This window comes from Meles meles, chromosome X, assembly GCF_922984935.1.
Source record: "Meles meles chromosome X, mMelMel3.1 paternal haplotype, whole genome shotgun sequence".
Lineage (NCBI taxonomy): Eukaryota > Metazoa > Chordata > Mammalia > Carnivora > Mustelidae > Meles > Meles meles.
The window spans coordinates 14651513-14671549 of record NC_060087.1 but is presented as its reverse complement, the minus strand read 5'-3'; the positions used below and the strand labels follow the sequence as shown (position 1 = coordinate 14671549).

Genomic DNA, 20037 nt, shown 5'->3' with positions numbered 1-20037 from the left:
TTTCCTTGATTACAAACCTTCCTTGGAGAAGAGACAAATCTCCCAGGCAGAGTCCCAAATAATTTAGGTAGCTACACCAGCCTTAAGGAGGTGAAGCTTAGTACACACACACACACACACACACACACACACACACACGCACACACCCTTCTTGAGAGTGGGCTGCCCTTACTTCTTTCCAAAGAGAAGAGTATAGAAACTGTGGGCATTATGGGTGAGGGGAGTAACTTGGTAGTGGAGAAACCTGGCAAACACTATCTTGGCCAGATGATCAAGGTCAACATCACCAGTGATAAGCCATATTGATATCATGTTCCCCTAATATGATGTGACAATAATGGTATTTTAACTTTTTTTTTTTCCTCAACAGGTTTGCCTCCAGAATACAGGTGTCGTGAAAACCACCACTCAACCTAAACCAAAATGGGAAAGGAAAAGATGCACGTCAGCATCATCGTCATTGGCCATGTAGGTTCGGGCAAGTCTACCACTACTGGTCATCTGATCTACAAACGCGATGGGATCGACAAAAGAACCATCGAAACATTTGAGAAGGAGGCTGGGGTGGGGGTGGGAAAGGGCTTCAAGTGTGCCTGGGTCTTGGATAAACTAAAAGCTGACCATGAACGTGGTATCACCACTGATACCTCCTTGTGGAAATTCAAGACCAGCAAGTATTATGTGACCATCATTGATGCCCCAGGACACAGAGACTTTATCAAAAACATGAGCACATGCACGTTTCAGATTGACTGTGCTGTCCTGATTGTTGCTGCTGGTGTTGACGAATTTGAAGCAGGTGTCTCCAAGAATGGACAGACCCATGAGCATGCCGTTCTGGCCTACACACTGGGTGTGAAACAACTAACTGTTGGTGTTAACAAAATGGATTCCACTGAGCCACCCTACAGCCGGAAGAGATACGAGGAAATCGTTAAGGAAATCAGCACCTACATTAAGAAAATGGGCTACAACCCCGACATAGAAGCAGTTGTGCCAATTTCTGGATGGAACGGTGATAAGATGCTGGAGCCAAGTGCTAATGTGCCTTGGTTCAAGGGATGGAAAGTCACCTGTAAAGATGGGAACGCCAGTGGAACTACACTGCGTGAAGCTCTGGATGGCTTTCTGCGGCCATCTCATTCCAACTGATAAGCCCTTGCTTTTGCCTCTCCAGGACATCTACGAAATTGGTGGTATTGGTACTGTCCCTGTGGGCCCAGAGGAGATGTGTTCTTAAACCGGGCATGGTGGTCACCTTTGCTCCGGTCAATGTTACAGCTGAAGTCAAGTCTGTTGAAATGCACCATGAAGCTTTGAGTGAGGCTCTTCCTGGGGACCATGTGGGCTTCAGTGTCAAGAACGTATCCGTCAAAGTTGTTCATCGTGGCAGTGTGGCTGGTGACAGCAAAAATGACCCACCCATGGAAGCAGCTGGCTTCACAGCTCGGGCGATTATCCTGAACCATCCAGGCCAAATTAGTGCTGGAGATGCACCTGTGCTGGACTGTCACCCAGCTCACATCCTTGCAAGTTTGCCAAGCTGAAGGAGAAGATAGATCGTCGTTCTGGAAAAAAGCTGGAAGATGGTCCCAAGTTCTTGAAATCTGGTGATGCTGCCATTGTTGATATGGTTCCTGGCAAGCCTATGTGTGTTGAGAGCTTCTCTGACTATCCTCCTCTGGGCTGTTTTGCTGTTCGTGACACGAGACAGTTCCTGTCGGTGTCATCAAAGCGGGGGACAAGGAGGCAGCTGGAGCTGGCAAGAACTGTTTGCGTCAATTGGCCGTGTAAGTTGAATAGTAGAAGACTGGTTAATGATAACAATGTATCGTAAAAACCTTCAGAAGGAAAGGAGAATGTTTTGTGGACCATTTGTTGTGTGTGTGTGTGTGTGTGTGTGTGTGTGTGTGTGTGTGGTGGCAGTTTTAAGTTATTAGTTTTTATTTTTTTATTTTATTTTTTTTTTAAGATTTTATTTATTTGACAGAGATCACAAGTAGGCAGAGAGGCAGGCAGAGAGAGAGTGGAAGGGAAGCAGGCTCCCTCTGAGCAGAGAGCCCCGATGCGGGGCTCGATTCCAGGACCCTGAGATCATGACCTGAGCCAAAGGCAGAGGCTTTAACCCACTGAGCCACCCAGACCCCCTAAGTTATTAGTTTTTAAAAATCAGTACTTTTTAGTGGCAACAACTTGACCAAAAATTTGTCACAGAATTTTGAGACCCACTAAAACAAAAGTTTAATGAGAAAAAAAATGGTATTTTACCTCTGTGATCTTCTTCACAGAAATGCATAACATCTATTTATGAGAAAAACACAAGACAAATTTCAATAGAGAGGCATTCTACAAAATACCCGACCAGTCCTCCTCAAAACTGTTAAAGTTTTTTTTTTTAAAGATTTTATTTATTTGTGTGACAGAGAGATCACAAGTAGGCAGAGAGGCAGGCAGAGAGAGAGGAAGGGAAGCAGGCTCTCGGCGGAGCCGATGTGGGGCTCCATCCCAGGACCCTGGGATCATGACCTGAGCTGAAGGCAGAGGCTTTAACCCACTAAGCCACCCAGGTGCCCCAAAACTGTTAAAGTTTTCAAAAACACAGAAAGTCTGAGATACTGTCACAGACAATCACACCCTTAGGAGACATGATGACTAAGTCTAATATGGTATTTTGGGTGGAGCTGTGAAACTGGAAAAAGACATTGGGTAAGAACTCTGGAAATCCGAACAAACTAATGTATCAATATTGGTTCCTTAGTTCTGACAAATGTACTAAGCCAATGTAACATGTTAGCAATGGGGAAAATTCTACTATCTTCACAACTTTTTTTAATTTTTTATTTTATTTATTTGTTTTTTTGGAAGATTTTATTTATTCATTTGAGAGAGAGACCCACAGTGAGAGAGGGAACACAAGCAGAGCGAGTGGAAAGAGAGAAACAGGCTCCCCGCCAACCAGGGAGCCCGATGTGAGGCTCGATCCCAGGACCCCGGGATCATGACCTGAACCGAAGGCAGAGGCTTTAACGACTGAGCCACCCAGGTGCCCCTTCACAACGTTTTTTAAAGTAGGCTCCATGCCTACCATGGGCCTTGAACCCACAACCCTGAGATCAAGAGTCACATGCTCTAGTGACTGAGTCAGCCAGGAGCCCCTATCTTCACAACTTTTATATACATCTGAAACTATTCTATAATGAAAGTTTTAATTTTTCTAACATCTATTTTTTTGAGATTTTATTTTTTTAAAGATTTTTCTTTAAATTTATTTACTTAACAGAGAGATAGAGAGAGCACAAGTAGGCAGAGAGGCAGGCAGAGGGAGAGGGAGAAGCTGACTCCCCACTGAGCAGGGAACCTGACGTGGGGCTCCAACTCAGGACCCTTGGGATCATGACTTGAGTTGAAGACAGAGTCTTAACCGACTGAGCCACCCAGGTGCCCCAAGATTTTATTTTTAAGTAATCTCTACACTCAGTGTGGGGCTCGAACTTACAACCCTGAGATCAAGAGTCACACGGTCCACTGATGGAGCCAGACAGGTATCCCTTAAATTTTTTTTTTTAAGATTTTATTTATTTATTTGACAGAGAGAGATCCCAAGTAGGCAGAGAGGCAGGCATTGAGACAGGAGGGAGGAGGCTCCCTGCTGAGCAGAGAGCCCCATGCGGGGCTTGAGCCCAGGACCCTGAGATCATGACCTGAGCTGAAGGCAGAGGCTTAACCCACTGAGCCACCCAGGTGCCCCCCCTTAAATTTTTTTAAAAAGAAAAAAAAAAAACAAAACCAACCTCTCCTAGCCACCTCTTACCTTTAGGAGAAATTCAAATCCAGTATTACCGGCATTGGAAGACCCTTCACAATCAGGCCCACCTACTACTTCATACTAATTTTCTGCCACTTCCTCCATGTCCCGTGCTCCACTCTCAATTAATTTTTCAGTGTTCTACAAAGGTACCAGGTTTCAGCATATTTATTTGGGTCAATGATTAGATCTGCCCACAAAGTCCTACTTAACTCAAATACACATTACGTGTTAGTCCTACTCATTCCAAAAGACATTTGGCTTCTTTTTTTTTTTTTTTAAGATTATTTATTTATTTATTTGACAAAGAGAGAGAGAGAGATCACAAGTAGGCAGAGAGGCAGGCAGAGGGTGAGGGGAAAGTAGGCTCCCTACTGAGTAGAGAGCCCGATGCGGGGCTCAATCCCAGGACCCTGAGATCATGACCAGAGCCGAAGGCAGAGGCTTAAGTGACTGAGCCACCCAGGTGCCCCTGGTATTCTAAGCTTCTTGAAAAAGCAAAGTAAATTGATTTCTCCAGTACCTTGCTAATTGCCCAAACGACCTCCCATACAATGTCTTCCGGGTTTACCACTATGGGACATTGGCTTTGGAAAGAACTGCAATCAGATCAGGGTAAAATATTAAAGAGAGGGGTACCTAGGTGGCTCAGTAGAAAGAGTGTTAACTCATTTTTTTTTAAGATTTTTATTTGTTTGACAGACAGAAATCACAAGTAGGCAGAGAGGCAGGCAGAGAGAGAGAGAGAGGAGGAAGCAGCCTCCCCGCTGAGCAGAGAGCCCAATGCGGGGCTTGACCCAGGACCCCAGGATCATGACCCGAGCTGAAGGCAGAGGCTTTAACCCGCTGAGCCACGCAGGCGCCCCAAGAGTGTTAACTCTTGATCTTGGGGTTGTGTGTTTGAGCCCCATGTTGGGTGTAGTGTTTACTTAAATAAACAAAACTTGAAAATAAATCAATTTGGTTTAAAAACTTAATAAAGAGAAAAAAACCAACTTTGATCTTGATTTTATAAATTTTATAGTATAACTCAATTTTGTAAGGACACGCAAAACAGAAAGGGTATTTATGTCCAGGAAAAGAGAAAAAGAACAGGAAAGAAATCGATTAAAATGCCAACTATGTGTATTCCCAAGAGGTGGATTATACATAATATTTTCCTCTTTTCTGTACTTTCTCATATTTACTTTACCAAAATAATGAAATATAACCCATATACAAAAATGTATCTCATACCTATGTACTTTCTATTTTATTTATTTATGTTAGTAATTTATATTATTCATTTTTTTTAAAGATTTACTTATTTATTTATTTGACAGAGAGATACAGGGAGAGCACAAGTAGACAGAGCAGCAGGTAGAGGGAGAGGGAGAAGAAGGCTCTCCACCGAGCAGGGAGCCAGATGCAGGGCTTGATCCCAGGATCCCAGGATCATGAGCTGAGCCAAAGGCAGCCGCTTAACCAACTGAGCCACCCAGTTGCCCCTATTCATTTATTTTTAAAATTATTTTAAAGTAGGTTCCATGCCTAGCCTGGAGCCCAACATGGGGTTGAACCCATGACCCTGTGATCAAGACCTGAGATGAGATCAAAAGTCGGACGCCTAGGGGCGCCTGGGTGGCTCCGTGAATTAAGCTTTGCCTTCGGCTCAGGTCATGATCCCAGGGTCCCGGGATTGAGCCCCGCATCGGGCTCTCTGCTCTCAGGGAGCCTGCTTCCCCCCCTCTCTCTCTGCCTGCCTCTCTGCCTACTTGTGATCTCTGTCTGTCAGGTAAATAAATAAAATCTTAAAAAAAAGAAAAAAAAGAGTCAGATGCATAACTGCCTGAGCCACCCAGGTGCTCTGTACTTTCTATTTTAAAGTTAAAAAAAAAAAAAAAAGACAAATATAGTGTGACTGATCCAGGTCAATAAAACAGAACCTTATGGATGTTTTCCGCATGCAACTTCCGTGACCATGACCCTCAATCTTCTCCCCAGAAGTACCTCCTAACTCCTGATAGTCAAGTCCTTGTTTTTCACATTCCTTTGGTTTTTTGTTTTGTTTTGTTTTATCTATTGGTATGCATCCTGGATCTGTGTATTAGCTGAATGGAATCATGCCGCATGGGTTCTCTTGCTCTCACACACCTTGCTCTTTTTCTTCTATTGCTTCATGTTTTGTTTTTGAGATTTCATCTATGTCACAGTGTGTAGCTGTGTATTCTCATGGCTCAAGCGTATTCATTCTATTGAATAAATATGTCACAATATATATTTCCATTTTACTATAGATGCACTTGGGGTTTTCATCTGGGGGCTGTTACAAGGCATGTTGCCATGAACATTCTTTTTATTTTTAAAGACTTTATTTATTTATTTGACAGAGAGAGACACAGGGAGGGAACACAAGCAGGGGGAGCGGGAGAGGGAGAAGCAGGCTTCCTGCCGAGCAGGGAGGATGCCGATGCGGGACTTGATCCCAGGACCCGGGGATCATGACCTGAGCTGAAGGCAGACACTTAACTGACTGGGCCACCCAGCACCTCGCCATGTACATTCTTTTTTTTTTTTTTTAAGATTTTATTTATTTATTTGTCAGAGAGAGAGAGCAAGCACAGGCAGACAGAGTGGCAAGCAGAGTCAGAGGGAGAAGCAGGGTCCCTACCGAGCAAGGAGCCCGATGTAGGACTTGATCCCAGGATGCTGGGATCATGACCTGAGCCGAAGGCAGCTGCTTCACCAACTGAGCCACCCAGGCGTCCCACGCCATGTACATTCTTAAACATTTATCTTGTTTACAACGTGCATGTACGTTTTTCCCAAGAGTATATGTGAAAGAGCTACTGGCCTCAGGCTCTATTTGTCTTCAAGTTTATTAGGTAATGCCAAGCTATTTTCTAAAGCACTTAAAGCAATTTATAATCCCACCAGCAATGTATGAGTCTTCCTATGGTCCACGTTATTATCACAATCTCATCTTGTCATATTTTTGGATGTCTAATTGACTTTCTTTTGAAAAGACTGCAAATTAATTTTTTTTGCCAATTTGGAGTGTTTGTAGAGGTATCCCACTGTGATTTTTAATTTGTATTTCCCTGATTGCTAATGAAGTTAATGACTGTTTAGTATATTTAAAAACAAAAACAGAAAGTGACATTTAAGTAAATATACCATTCACAACACCAACAAAAATAGATCATATTTTGGGGGCGCCTGGGTGGCTCAGTGGGTTAAGCCACTGCCTTCGGCTCCGGTCACGACCTCAGGGTCCTGGGATCGAGTCCTGCATTGGGCTCTCTGCTCGGCGGGGAGCCTGCTTCCCTCTCACTCTCTCTGCCTGCCTCTCTGCCTATTTGTGATCTTTGTCAAATAAATAAATAAAATCTTTAAAAAGAATCAATCATATTTTTTCCTTTTTCCTGGAAGTTCACAGACCTTAGGACACCTTAATCCTACTTACCTACTTCTTCATTTCTATTCAGGATGACTATATCCTCTAGTCCACCCAGCCAAGCCCTGGTTTACATCTGCTGTCCCCATGTCATAATTAGTATCTCCCCTCCTTTCACTCTCAAACTGTCCTGGGCTGTACATAAAATAATCTGGTCGTCTGTCTTTATTTTGTATATTTTTATCCTCTTTATTTCTGTCTCTCTGTCCCTCTCTCCCCGGGTGTGTGTACATATATACATATACTGAATGTTTTGTGTTCTCCCAAAATTCACAAGTGGAAGCCTGAATGCTGCAGGATGATGGCATCAGGAGATGGTACCTTTGGGAAGTAATTAGGTTTAATGAGGTCATAAGGGTGGACTCCCCCCCATGATGTGATTATTACCGTTTTAAGAAGAGGAAGAGACACCAGAGCCGCTTCTCTGCCATGTGAGCACACAGCAAGAGGGAGGCTGTCGGCAAACCAGGAAGAGGGCCCTCACCAGAACCCAGCTTCATCCGGATCTCAGGCTTCCAATTTTAGTATATGTGCTGCCGAAGCGAGCACCGGATCTCAGGCTTCCAGCCTCCAGAACTGTGAGGAAGAAATTTTTGTAGTTTAAGCCACCAACTCTGTGGTATTTTATCAGGACAGCCCAAGCTAAGTGGTACAGGTACATATGTCCCATAGGACATGATTCTATTGTTTCCTGCAGTCAATATTCATTTAGATTTCCCCCATCTATTTACCATTTCATCACCCTTCGGTCCTTTTTGTATCTCTGCTTCTCCGTCTGGGGTCACTGGGGAGGCCACTGCAGGGCTCAAACTCCCAACCCTGAGATTAAGAGTGACATGCTCTACCCACTGAGCCAGCCAGCTGCCCCCGGGGATCATTTTCCCTCTGTCCAGAGAATTCACTTTATTTATTTATTTATTTATTTATTTATTTTTAAGATTTTATTTATTTGACGAAGAGAGAGAGAGCACAAGCAAGCACAAGCAGCAGAGGGAGACATGGAAGCAGACTCCCCACCGAGCAGGGAGCCCGATGTGGGACTCGATCCCAGGACCCTGAGATCATGACCTGAGCCGAAGGCAGGTGCTCAACCAACTGAGCCACCCAGGTATCCCCAGAGAATTCACTTTAGTATTTACTTTAGTGCACGTCTTCCAGAAGCTCTTTTTCTCAGTTTCTGTTTGTCTTCAATCTTGAAGAATATTTTCAGTGGGCGTAGAATTTTAGGTCAGCCAATATTTTATTTCAGCACATTGAAAAGGTCTGCCTTCCGGGTTTTTGTTTGTTTGTTGAAAATTCGCCTGTCAGTCTAGCTACTACTCCATTGAAACGGTCTATATCTCATTTTCTTTGCTGCTTTTCAGATTTTCTCTGTTTTTTGGTTTTCTGCAGTTTTGCTATGATGTGACTGCTTTGAATTTCTTTCCATTTATCTTGCTGAGGATTCACCAAGGTTTTAGAATCTATGGGTTGTTATCTTTCAACAGGTCCAAAAGATATTCAGCCAATACCTCTTTATTTATTTATTTATAGCAAAAATTTAAATTAACATATAATGTATTATTTGTTGCAGGGGTACAGGTCTGTGATTCATCTGTCTCACACAATACACAGCACTCACCAGAGCACATACCCTCCCTAATGTCCATCACCCAGCCACCCCATCTCCTTACCCCCCTCCCCTCCAGCAACCCTCAGCTTGTTTCCTAAGATTAAGACTCTCTTATGGTTTGTCTCCCTCTCTGGTTTTGCCCTGTTCATTTTTCCCTCCCTTCCTCTATGATCCTTTGCCTTGTTTCTTAAATTCCACATATCAGTGAGATCGTATGCTAATTGTCTTTCTCTGATTGACTTATTTTGCTTAGCATAGTACCTTCTAGTCCATCCATGTTGTTGCAAATGCCAAGATTTCATTTTATGGATGGTTGTGTAATATTCCATTGTACATACCAATATCTCTTTAAATAATACCTTTACCCCATTCTTTTTTCTTTCTGTCAAGAGCTATAATTAAATGTATGGAATCTTCTTACTCTATCCTCTACCTCTCTTAATTTTTCTTCCTTCCGTCTTCTATTTCCATTTTCTATTTTCCATCTTTTTGTCTCTCTGTGCTAAATTCTGGTTAAAGTCTTCTGATGTTTCTTCTAGCCCAGGAGTTGGCCAACTTTTTCTATAAAAGATCAAAGAGTAAATATTTTAGACTTAATAGGACATGCAGGGTCTGTCACAACTTCTCCACTCTGTCCAGCCACAGACTATAAGTAAATATATAGGTATGGCTCTGTTACAATAAAAATTTATTTATAAACACAGGCAGACCAGAGTTTACCCACAGACCATAGTTTGCCAACCCCTGTTCTATCCAAAAAGTCCTTTTTTTTTTTTTTACTATGTCCACTCACTGTCCACTTTGAGCTTTTTTTTTTAATTTTTTTTGTTTGTTTGTTTATTTACAGCATAACAGTGTTCATTGTTTTGGCATCACACCCAGTGCTCCATGCAGTATGTGCCCTCCCTATTACCCACCACCTGGTTCCTCAACCTCCCACCCCCCCCGCCCCTTCAAAACCCTCCGGTTGTTTTTCAGAGTCCATAGTCTCTCATGGTTCATCTCCCCTTCCAGTTTCCCTCAACTCCCTCTCCTCTCCATCTCCCCATGTCCTCCATGTTATTTGTTATGCTCCACAAATAAGTGAGACCATATGATACTTGACTCTCTCTGCTTGACTTATTTCGCTCAGCATAATCTCTTCCAGTCCCGCCCATGTTGCTACAAAAGTTGGGTATTCATCCTTTTTGATGGAGGCATAATACTCCATCGTGTATATGGACCACATCTTCCTTATCCATTCATCCGTGGAAGGGCATCTTGGTTCTTTCCACAGTTTGGCGACCGTAGCCATTGCTGCAATAAACATTGGGGTACAGATGGCCCTTCTTTTCACTACATCTTTGGGGTATCTTTGGGGTAAATACCCAGCAGTGCAATTGCAGGGTCATAGGGAAGCTCTATTCTTAATTTCTTCAGGAATCTCCACACTGTTCTCCAAAGTGGCTGCACTAACTTGCATTCCCACCAACAGTGTAAGAGGGTTCCCCTTTCTCCACATCCTCTCCAACACACGTTGTTTCCTGTCTTGCTAATTTTGGCCATTCTAACTGGTGTCACTTTGAGCTTTTAATTTCAGTTACTATATTTTCATTTCTAGATGCTTTTTTTAAATCTGCAATTCATTTTTTAATCTCTTTTTTTCTGGAGATAATTTAAAATTTATCTGTTTTTATTTTAAAGAAAGTAAACACAGGTTGGTTTGTTGGTTTGTTTGTTTTTTTAATATGCACTAGATGATCACACATCTGAAGGTGGTTTCTGCTGTTTTTTGTTCATGATTCTTATTTTCTTGTGTCCTTGATTATCTCTGACTGGACATTGGTTGGTGCCTCTGAATATTTATATGTCAGGATTCCCTGACAGTCTAAGATGACAGAAACTCCCTCCAGTGAGAATTTGCTTTTCTTTTGTCTGGGACTTAAGGGCATTCGGAGTCTAGTATCTGATGGCCAAAAACTATATTTATGACTTGAAGTTTTTGTGGACAGCCCAGCAATGTGAATTTGGGCTGCAATTCCCTGCATGGGTCAATCTGGATGAAACTTCCTTATCAAGTTTTCCACTCTTTTTTTCCTCCTGGTCTTTCTTGAGTCAAGGCAAGCATCACTACATGCTCTTGGAGGTAAAAGTGGCCGCGGGTTTACTGCTGGTTCTTTTGTCCCAGTTTAATGTGGCCAGGGTCTCCTACTGGATTCCTCACCTTTGGCTCTCAAAATGAAATTCTGATTCTGCAACTTGATGTTTTGCAAAATGCTTTTTTGTTTAGGGCAAAAACAGCAAAAAGTGCCCTGTTTACCCCCCTTGATTCCTTTTAAATTTTCACCTGATTCTGGGGCACCTGGGTGGCTCAGTCGGTTGGGCAAGTGACTCTTGATTTCCGTTCAGGTCATGATCTCAGGGTCGTGAGATGTAGCCCAGCATTGGGCTCTGTGCTCAGCAGGAGTCTGTTAGAAATTCTTTCTCCCTCTCTCTCTGCCCCTTCCCCACCATGCTCTCTGTCTCTCAAATAAATAAATAAAAAATTTCTTTAAAGAATGTATTTAGTTATTTGAGAGAGAGAGCAGAGTGAGAGAGAGAGAGAGAGAGAGCACTAGTGGGGGGAGGGGGAAGAGGGAGAGGGAGAAGCAGATGCCCCACGGAGCAGGGAGCCTGACCTGGCCCCTGATCCTAGGACCCTGAGATCATGACCAGAGCCGAAGGCAGAGACCCAACCGATTAAGCCACCCAGGTGCCCCAATAAATAAATCTTTTTTTTTTTTTTAAGATTTTGTTTATTGGGGAGCCTTGGTGGCTTAGTTATTAAGCATCTGCCTTCAGCTCCGGTCATGATCCCAGGGTCCTGTGATCCAGCCCCGCATCAGGCTCGTTGCTCAGCGGGGTCTGCTTCCCCCCTCCCACTCCCACTTCTTGTGTTCCCTCTCTTGCTGTCTCTCTTTCTGCCAAATAAATAAATAAAATCTTTTTTTTTAAAGATTATTTATTTGACAGATGAGATCACAAGTAGGCAGAGAGGCAGGCAGAGAGAGGGGGAAGCAGGCTCCCTGCCGAGCAGAGAGCCCAACTCGGGGCTCGATCCCAGGACCCTAAGATCATGACCTGAGCGGAAGGCAGATGCTTAACCCACTGAGCCATTCAGGCATCCCTGATTGTTTCACTTTAATTCCAGCATAGTTAACATACAGTGTTGAAACAAATGTTATAAATTTTTTTTAAAGATTTTATTTATTTATTTGACAGAGAGAGAGATCACAAGTAGGCAGAGAGGCAGAGAGAGGGGGAAGCAGGCTCCCCGCTGAGCAGAGAGCCTGATGAGGGGCTCGATCCCAGGACCCTGAGATCATGACCTGAGCCGAAGGCAGAGGCTGTAACCCACTGAGCCACCCAGGCGCCCCTAAAGTTTTAAATTGTGATATGACATACATAGGGTGCACAAGTCTGTAGCGTGCAGCTTGGCTAATTCTTACTCGTGTCTACACTTGTGCTACCAGGACCCAGATCAATACACAAGATTTTTCCAGAACCTCCGAAGTTCTTCTCATGTCCCCACTCAGTATCCCTTCTCCCAAGAGTAACTACTATTCTGACTTCTGGAACTATAGATTAGTTTTTCCTAAAAAAATTAAAAAGAAGGGTGTCTGGGTGGCTCAGTTGCTTAAGACTCTGCCTTCGGCTCAGGTCGTGATCTCAGCGTCCTGGGATCCAACTCAGCATCATTGGGCTCTGCTCAGCAGGGAGCCTGCTTCCCCCTCTGTCTCTCTGCCTGCCTTTCTGCCTACTTGTGATCTCTCTTTCTGTCAAATAAATAAATAAAATGTTAAAAGAAAAAAGCCAGATATGGTTGATAGTCTCCTGGTTATCTAAATATAGTGGAGTTTTCTCGGGCTTTGATTGGTGGATAACACCTCTTACTTGCAATTCCAACTTTATTTACTTATTTTTAAAGATTTTATTTATTTATTTGGAAGGGGGACAGAGAGCAGGACTCAGAGGGAAGGGCAGAGGGAGAGGCAGACTCCCCACTGAGCAGCGAGCCTGATGTGGGACTCCATCTCCAGACTCTGGGATCATGACCTGAGCTGAAGGCAGAGGCTTAACCCACTGAGCCACCCAGGCACCCCTTTTTTCTTTTTTAAAGACCGAGTTTATATTGTTTCTTGTCTAGCTTCTCTTTGTCCCATCCTCTTAAGTTTAGATGAATACAAATATCCCTGTTATTAATTTATTCATTCAGGGCTTCAAGCCCACCCCTTTTTCCCCCCACTTGGTAAAACTAGAGGGGGTCCCTGCAAACCACATTTTCTCCTTTGGCAGCGGGCTCTAGGTTCGGCTCTGTCAATAGGGGGCGCCGAAGGACTTTTCTGCTTTCTGTTTGCGTATTTGTTTCTCCTTCGCAGCGCTGTGATAGGCTTGCTTGGCTCCCAGCGCAACTGGTCCCCGGAGGGTTCTCTGTGTCGTGGGCTGCTCAGATCAGTTCTGCGGAGCTTTCGGTGGATGGTGTGTGTTCCTGCAGCAGCGGCATCCCCTCTGCAGAGGTCTAAATCTTAGCTCTGCGGGGGTGGGGGTTGGGGGACTCCTGGAATTTTCTAAGGGACTTCTTTGTTCCCTTTTCCCTCAGCCCTGCTCTTCCCGCAGTGGTTATTTCTGTTACACCTTTGAGGTCTCTGCATTTCAGTAGTTAACCACCCTTTGCTTCGTTAACAACTCTTACATTCAGTTTTCATGTTGGTATCACTGGTGTGGTTCCTGTTTCCTGCCCAGACCCAGAATATGCTTTTGATCTAACCTCCTCTTTCTTTGTATCTCTCCCTTATAAATCTACCCCAAATCCATGACTTTGAAATTCATGTCTGTATTTGTACCTTTCTCTAAGATCCCAGCTTGGCATGATCAGTTGTAAGCTGGCTCTGATTTTCCTCCACCACCCTCTCCTGCTCTGATACTGTGATTCATAGTAAGAAATGTATATTTGGTCTTCACGGATCCTGGCACAGAGCTTCTAAAGCCCTTGGAATTTCCTGTGATAAGAGCCCTAAAGGTATCTTTAGTTATGTTAATGAGTTGCTCTGGGCAAGCCCTTAGGTAACTGGAATGGGGGCTGGTTGCCAGGGAACCAACCTGTGATTAGAGGGTTGGAACTTGTAATACACCGCCCCCCCCCCAACTTCGGGGAGGGGAGAGGGAGCTGGAGGTTGAATCAGTTGTGATGACCGAGCCTAGGTAATGAATCCTCCATAAAAACCAAAGGTTGGGGGCACCTGGGTGGCTTGGTTGGTTAAGCCTCTGCCTTCCTCTCAGGTCATGATTCTGGGGGTCCTGGGATCAAGCTCCTGCATGGGACTCTCTGCTCAGCGGGAGCCTGCTTTTCCCTCTGCCTGCTGCTCCCCCTGCATGTGCACGCGCTCTCTCTCTCTAATAAATAAATAAAATCTTAAAAAAATAAAACAACAAAAAACCAGCAACCGCAAAGGATTGAGGTTCAGAGATCTTCCAGTTTGGTGGACATGTGGAGGTACGGAAATAGTGGTGCCCTACAGAGGGCAGGGGAGCTCCGTGCCGTTTCCCCGCGCCTTGCCTCCATTGGGCTGTTCCCAACGTATATCCTTTTATAATACCCCCGCACTCTAGTGCGTAAAATGTTTCCTGAGTTCTGTGAGCCTCTGTAGCAAATTAATTTGTACCACGGAGGGGGTCCTGGGAAACTGATTTATAGGCAGTCGGTCAGAAGTACAGGTAACGATCTGAATTTGCAGTTGGCATCCTGAATGGCAGATGGTCGTTGGAACCTCCAGTTTGTGGTCGGTCGGGTCAGAAGCGCAGGTGGTAGTCTGGATTTTCGAGTGGCATGGGAAGTGCGGGGAATGGACATTATGACGGAACCCGTTCACCTGTGGAATCAATGCTACATCCAGGTACATCGTGTCAGGATGGAGTTAAATTGTAGGATACTCAGCTGGAGTCCACACCATTTGTGGGTGTGTGGGGGAGGGGGGCGGCGGGGAATCTACCCACAAACATTGAAATTGATGACCAGAACCCTAATCATCTGAATTCCTTATTTCTGTCAGATATACAGTACTGGTTTGCAAGTCACAAACCTAAGTCATCTATGAATATTGAAACCAAAGAAGAGGGAAGTGTCAGTTATGGCAACCTACCCTTTAATTCTGTCTCCTCTAATACTCTTGTAATTGTCCCTCCCTTTCCCTTCCCATTGTGACCGTTTTAAGTTGGCTGTTCATTACAGGTCTCCAGTATATAAACTCGACACATACTCCAGATACTGGAAAAGAGCAGCTCTAATCATATCATTCTTAAAAGCCTATAGTGGCTCCCCGTTTTCTAGTGAGTAACATCCAAACTGCATTGCCTGTCATTCAAAGTCCTCCACAAAATGGAATCAGCCTGCTTTTACCAGATCGCCCTGCTCTATGCTCTTGGCTGCAGCCAAATGGAATGATTTGCTGTTTCCTAAGCATCTCACCAATTTCCTCACTTTCAAGCTTTTGCCTGAAAAAGCCCTTTGGAGCTTCCCCCATGAAGTCTTCCCCAGTGCATCCTTTTGTCTAGAAAGAAATCCCTCTCTTCCTTTGCTTAACTCTCTGTGAACTCTTGACCTATACCTGTTTCAGCATTTGGAGTCCTAGCGCAGTATTCAGTGGGGACAGGGGCAGTTGTACCTGGCTGGCTGGGAGGCGGGGCCTGGAGCTGACCCCTCCCTAGCGGTGGGACCACAGCTGGGGGGAGTTGGAATGACTGGAGGGTGGACATATGCAGGGGCTTGAGGTCTAAGAACAGTTACGGTTGAGTAGGACAGAAACGGGGCACGGGGGACCTAGGATGAATAGGAGGCATCCTCAGTAAGTCACAGTAATCCCAGGAAGTGCACACAGGTAGCATCAGAGAGTGTCATCAGGAAGAACTAACAAGCCTCCGTCTAGTAGCTGCCCTTCTGGGACAGTTCTCCAGTTCAAGGAACCCCAAACCAAAGAAAAGACATACTGTGAAAGTTACTAGAATCGGAAATGAGGGCAGAGGCCAAGGTAGAGCCCATTGATAAGGCCTGAAGCCTTCAGTAGCAGACTGAGATGTTAAGCACGTTTCCAGAACAGGAACCTGGGTGTAGTGAAAACGTCAGAATCCTGTACATAAGAATTAAGGCTCTACGGCAGAACCAAATGAAGAGGAAAGTCCCCTGGGTGCTCATGTCCAGCCTTCCTGGGGCCAGAGTCTGTTAATTTCTTCCTGCCTTAAGTCAGATTCATCCTGGGATCTGAGTCAATGTTGGTTTTATAGGTGTGCGCAAGACTTGACACATTCTTTTCTCTCTTATAATTACTTCTGCTATATAGATTTACCTCCTCCACTGATCTGCATGTTTCTGAGGCCAGGGTTTCCTCTGGTTCTCTGTAGGAGAACCATTTACCTAATTTCTGCATTTACCTAATTCAGTGCATTGCACATAGTGAAAGGGGCTGGCAAATATTTGTTGAGCAAGGAAAGGAATAGACCTGGCTCTCTGGACTGGAGAGATGGGGAATGGGGGTGTGGTTGTTGGGGGATGAAGAAGGAGCTGCGGATTCAAAGAGTATAGTCCTTGGGCGCCTAGCCGGCTCAGTCCGTAGAGCATGTGACTGTTGATCCCGGGGTCGTGAGTTCAAGCTTCCCTTTTGAGGGTAGAGTTCAAATAAAATGACATGACACGACATGAAGAAAAAAACCAAAGAGTATAGTCCTGGTCCCAAAGACCTGCACAGACATTGAGATGAGATGAGAAACCGGAGCCAGGGAAGTGAGAGAGATGCCAGGCTAGAGGAGGGTAAGCTGTGTTGAGGGGATAGAAACCCTACTCTGGCAAAATGGGGAGAGAAGGGGACTTGTGTGGGGTCGCCCTGGGTAGCTGTATGTGTGATGGAGATTATGTATATAGAGGTTTTTATATATGTGTGTGTACACACACACACACACACACGGAATGAGAGAGATGTGAGAAAGTGGCTGCAAGTGAAAACTTACTAAATATGTAAGTTAGAAGATAGTTACATGCACAGCACAGTGATTATTTACATTAGGAAAAGATCTGTTATAAGACTGCTATTAAAAACAAAAACAGGGGTACCTGGGTGGCTCAGTGGGTTAAGCATCTTCCTTTGGCTCAGGTCATGATCCTGGAGGTCCGGGGATGAAGTTTTGCATGGCTCCCTGCTCGGTGAGGAGTCTGCTTGGCCCTCTGCCTGCTACTCTCCCTGATTGTGTTCTCTCTCTCTCAAAAAAATACAATGTTTAAGAACAACAACAACAAAAGGCAAGGTCTAGTAAGACATTTGAAATTTGATTTCAATACCAGTGGCAAAAAAAAAAAAAAAATTGTGTACGGTTTTTCAGAAATACATCCACAAGTTCAGTGTGTTCTTTTTTTCCCATTTTCTTTAATTATAAAATATTCGACATGTAATATATTCTCAGTGGACTTTTGGCACACAGATTTGGATTAATTACAGTCCTTGGTTGAAGACAACTCTCATCATTGGTCCATTCATAACCCTTTCCAACTATGTCTTTCTGTCTATCTATGTATTTATCCCTCCATCTATCTAATTAAAATTACAGATAAATAGGGGCGCCTCGTTGGCTCGGTCTGTGGAGCACGAAACTCTTGATCTCAGGGTCTTAAGTTCAAGCCCTACTTTGGGCATAGAGCTTTATACTGAAGAAAAAATTATAAGCAGATAAGCACCAGTGAACCTACCATGCACTGTGAAACCTACGACTTAGTCAACAATGTTCATCCAACTTCAAGGTCTTCAACCATTTTATCACTCTGCTCCTGAGCTGAGGTAACCATCTGAATCCTATGTTAATCATTCTCTTGCTTTCCTTGACCTATCTATATTCAGACCTAAAAGTCCATCTTTAATTTTAGTTGTTTTTAACTTCTTAGTTAAGTTTTTTTTTTTTAAAGTAATCTTTATACCCAACGTGAGGCTTGAACTCATGACCCTGAAATCAAGAATCACATGCTCTTCTGATTGAGCTAACTGGGAGCCCCAGTTGTTTTTAACTTTTAAGATTTTATTTATTTATTTGTCATAGAGAGAGCACAAGCAGGCAGAGTGGCAGGCAGAGGCAGAGAGAGAAGCAGGCTCCCTGCTGGACAAGGAGCCGGAAGCGGGACTCAAACCCAGGCCCCTGGTATCACGACCTGAGCTGAAGACAGCGGCTTAACCGACTGAGCCACCCAGGCATCCCAAGGTTGTTTTTAACTTTTTTTTTTTGGTAAAGATTTTATTTATTTATTTGACAGACAGAGATCATAAGCAGGCAGAGAAGCAGGTAGAGAGAGAGGGGGGAAAGCAGGCTCCCTGCTGAGTAGAGATCCTGATGTGGGGTTTGATCCCAGCACCCTGAGATCATGACCTGAGCTGAAGGCAGAGGCTTAACACCCTGAGCCACCCAGGTACACCTGTTTTTAACTTTTAAAAATAATATTGAGTTGTATGGAGTACTTGCGGACTTGATCTCTTAGTATTATGTTGCTCAGACTTGTCCTTGTGAGTATGTGTTGCTGTAGTTTATTTTGACGGGGTATAATAATCCATAGTAAGAATGTGCTATGGTTGGTCAGTCCCCTCTTCTGTCGATGAATATTTAGGTCGTTTTTGGATTTTTGCTATTGAGAATAATGCCACTGTGATCATATGTGTACATGTCTCCTAAGATAGAGGAGTTTCTCTGTGATATATTTAGGAGTAGAATTATTGGATCATAGAGAATGTGACTGTTGAATTTCGTGATATAAGGTCAAACTATTTCCTAAGATGGTTATGTTAATATGCTTCTAACAGTTCTAACAGTAATATATAAAGGATTCTCTTGATCTATATCCTTTTCGGTAGTTGGTATTGCCAGACTTTTACGTTTTTGCTAACTAATGGGTGTAAAGTAGCATCACATTGTGGTTTGATTTGAATTTCCCTGATCATTAATGGTGTTTAGTATCTATTAACATGTCCATTGGGCATATGTGTTTTCTCTTTTGCAAAGTGTCTATTTATGCCTGTCTTAGTCCCTTCTGGCTGCTATAACAGAATACCATAGACTGGGTGGCTTATAAACAACAGAAATATATTTCTCATGGTTCTGGAGGCTGAGAAGTCCAAGATCAAGGTGCTGGCAGATTTGATGTCTGGTGAGAGTCTGCTTCCTGTTTTGTATATGACCATCTTCTCATTGTGGATGGAAAGGGAGTTCTCTGGGATCATTTTTTATGAAGTCACCAATATCGTTCATGAGGGCTCCACCCTCATGACCTAATCAGCTCCCAAAGGCTCTATATCCTATACCATCACATTGAGGGTTACAATTTCAACATTCGAATTTGGGGGGGACGCAGACATTTAGTCCGTAACAATGAATTTTGTTCATTTTCTGTTGGGTTGCTTGTGTTGTTCTTATTCACTTGTAGGGGTTCTTTATATGTTCCTGTTGTCTTTTTTTTAAAAATATTTTATTTATTTATTTGACAGAGAGAGAGGTCACAAGTAGACAGAGAGGCAGGCAGAGAGAGAGGGAGAAACAGGATCCCCACTGAGCAGAGAGCCCGATGCGGGACTCGATCCCAGGACCCTGAGATCATGACCTGAGCCGAAGGCAGTGGCTTAACCCACTGAGCCACCCAGGCGCCCTATTCTTGTTGTCTTAATTGCAAATATTTTCTGCCAGTTTGTAATTCAGGAGGAGGACTATATCTGGGCTTGCTGGTCTATTCTAGTACCATATCATTGTCCTAATTACTATAACTTCATAATTAGTCCTGAGATCTGGGAGACCAATCTGTTCTACTTCAGAAGTATTCTGGCTATTTTTGGTTCTTTCCTTTTAAAGCCGTAAAGCCATTGTTCTCATCTGGGAGTGATATTATCACCCCCTCCCCCTGAGACTTTGGCAGTGTCTGTAGTCATTATTGATTGTCCAACGTGGGATGGGGGACAGATTTGTCTGGGCATAGCTAGGTAGAGGCCAGGGATGGTGTAAGACATCCTACAGTGCAACAGGACAACTCTCCAGGACAAAAAATGATTTGGCCCCATTGTCAACACTGTCAAGGGTAAGAGACCCTGATATAAAGTTTAGAATCAGCTTATCAGGAAAGGAACCCTCCGGAATTTTTTTTTTTTAGATTTA

General features: G+C 43.8%; 1 pseudogene; it reads left to right on the top strand.

Annotated features, from left to right (window-relative positions):
• Positions 1-423: 423 nt before the first annotated feature.
• The window catches only part of LOC123934553, a 35352-nt pseudogene continuing 15738 nt past the window's right edge, over positions 424-20037 (top strand).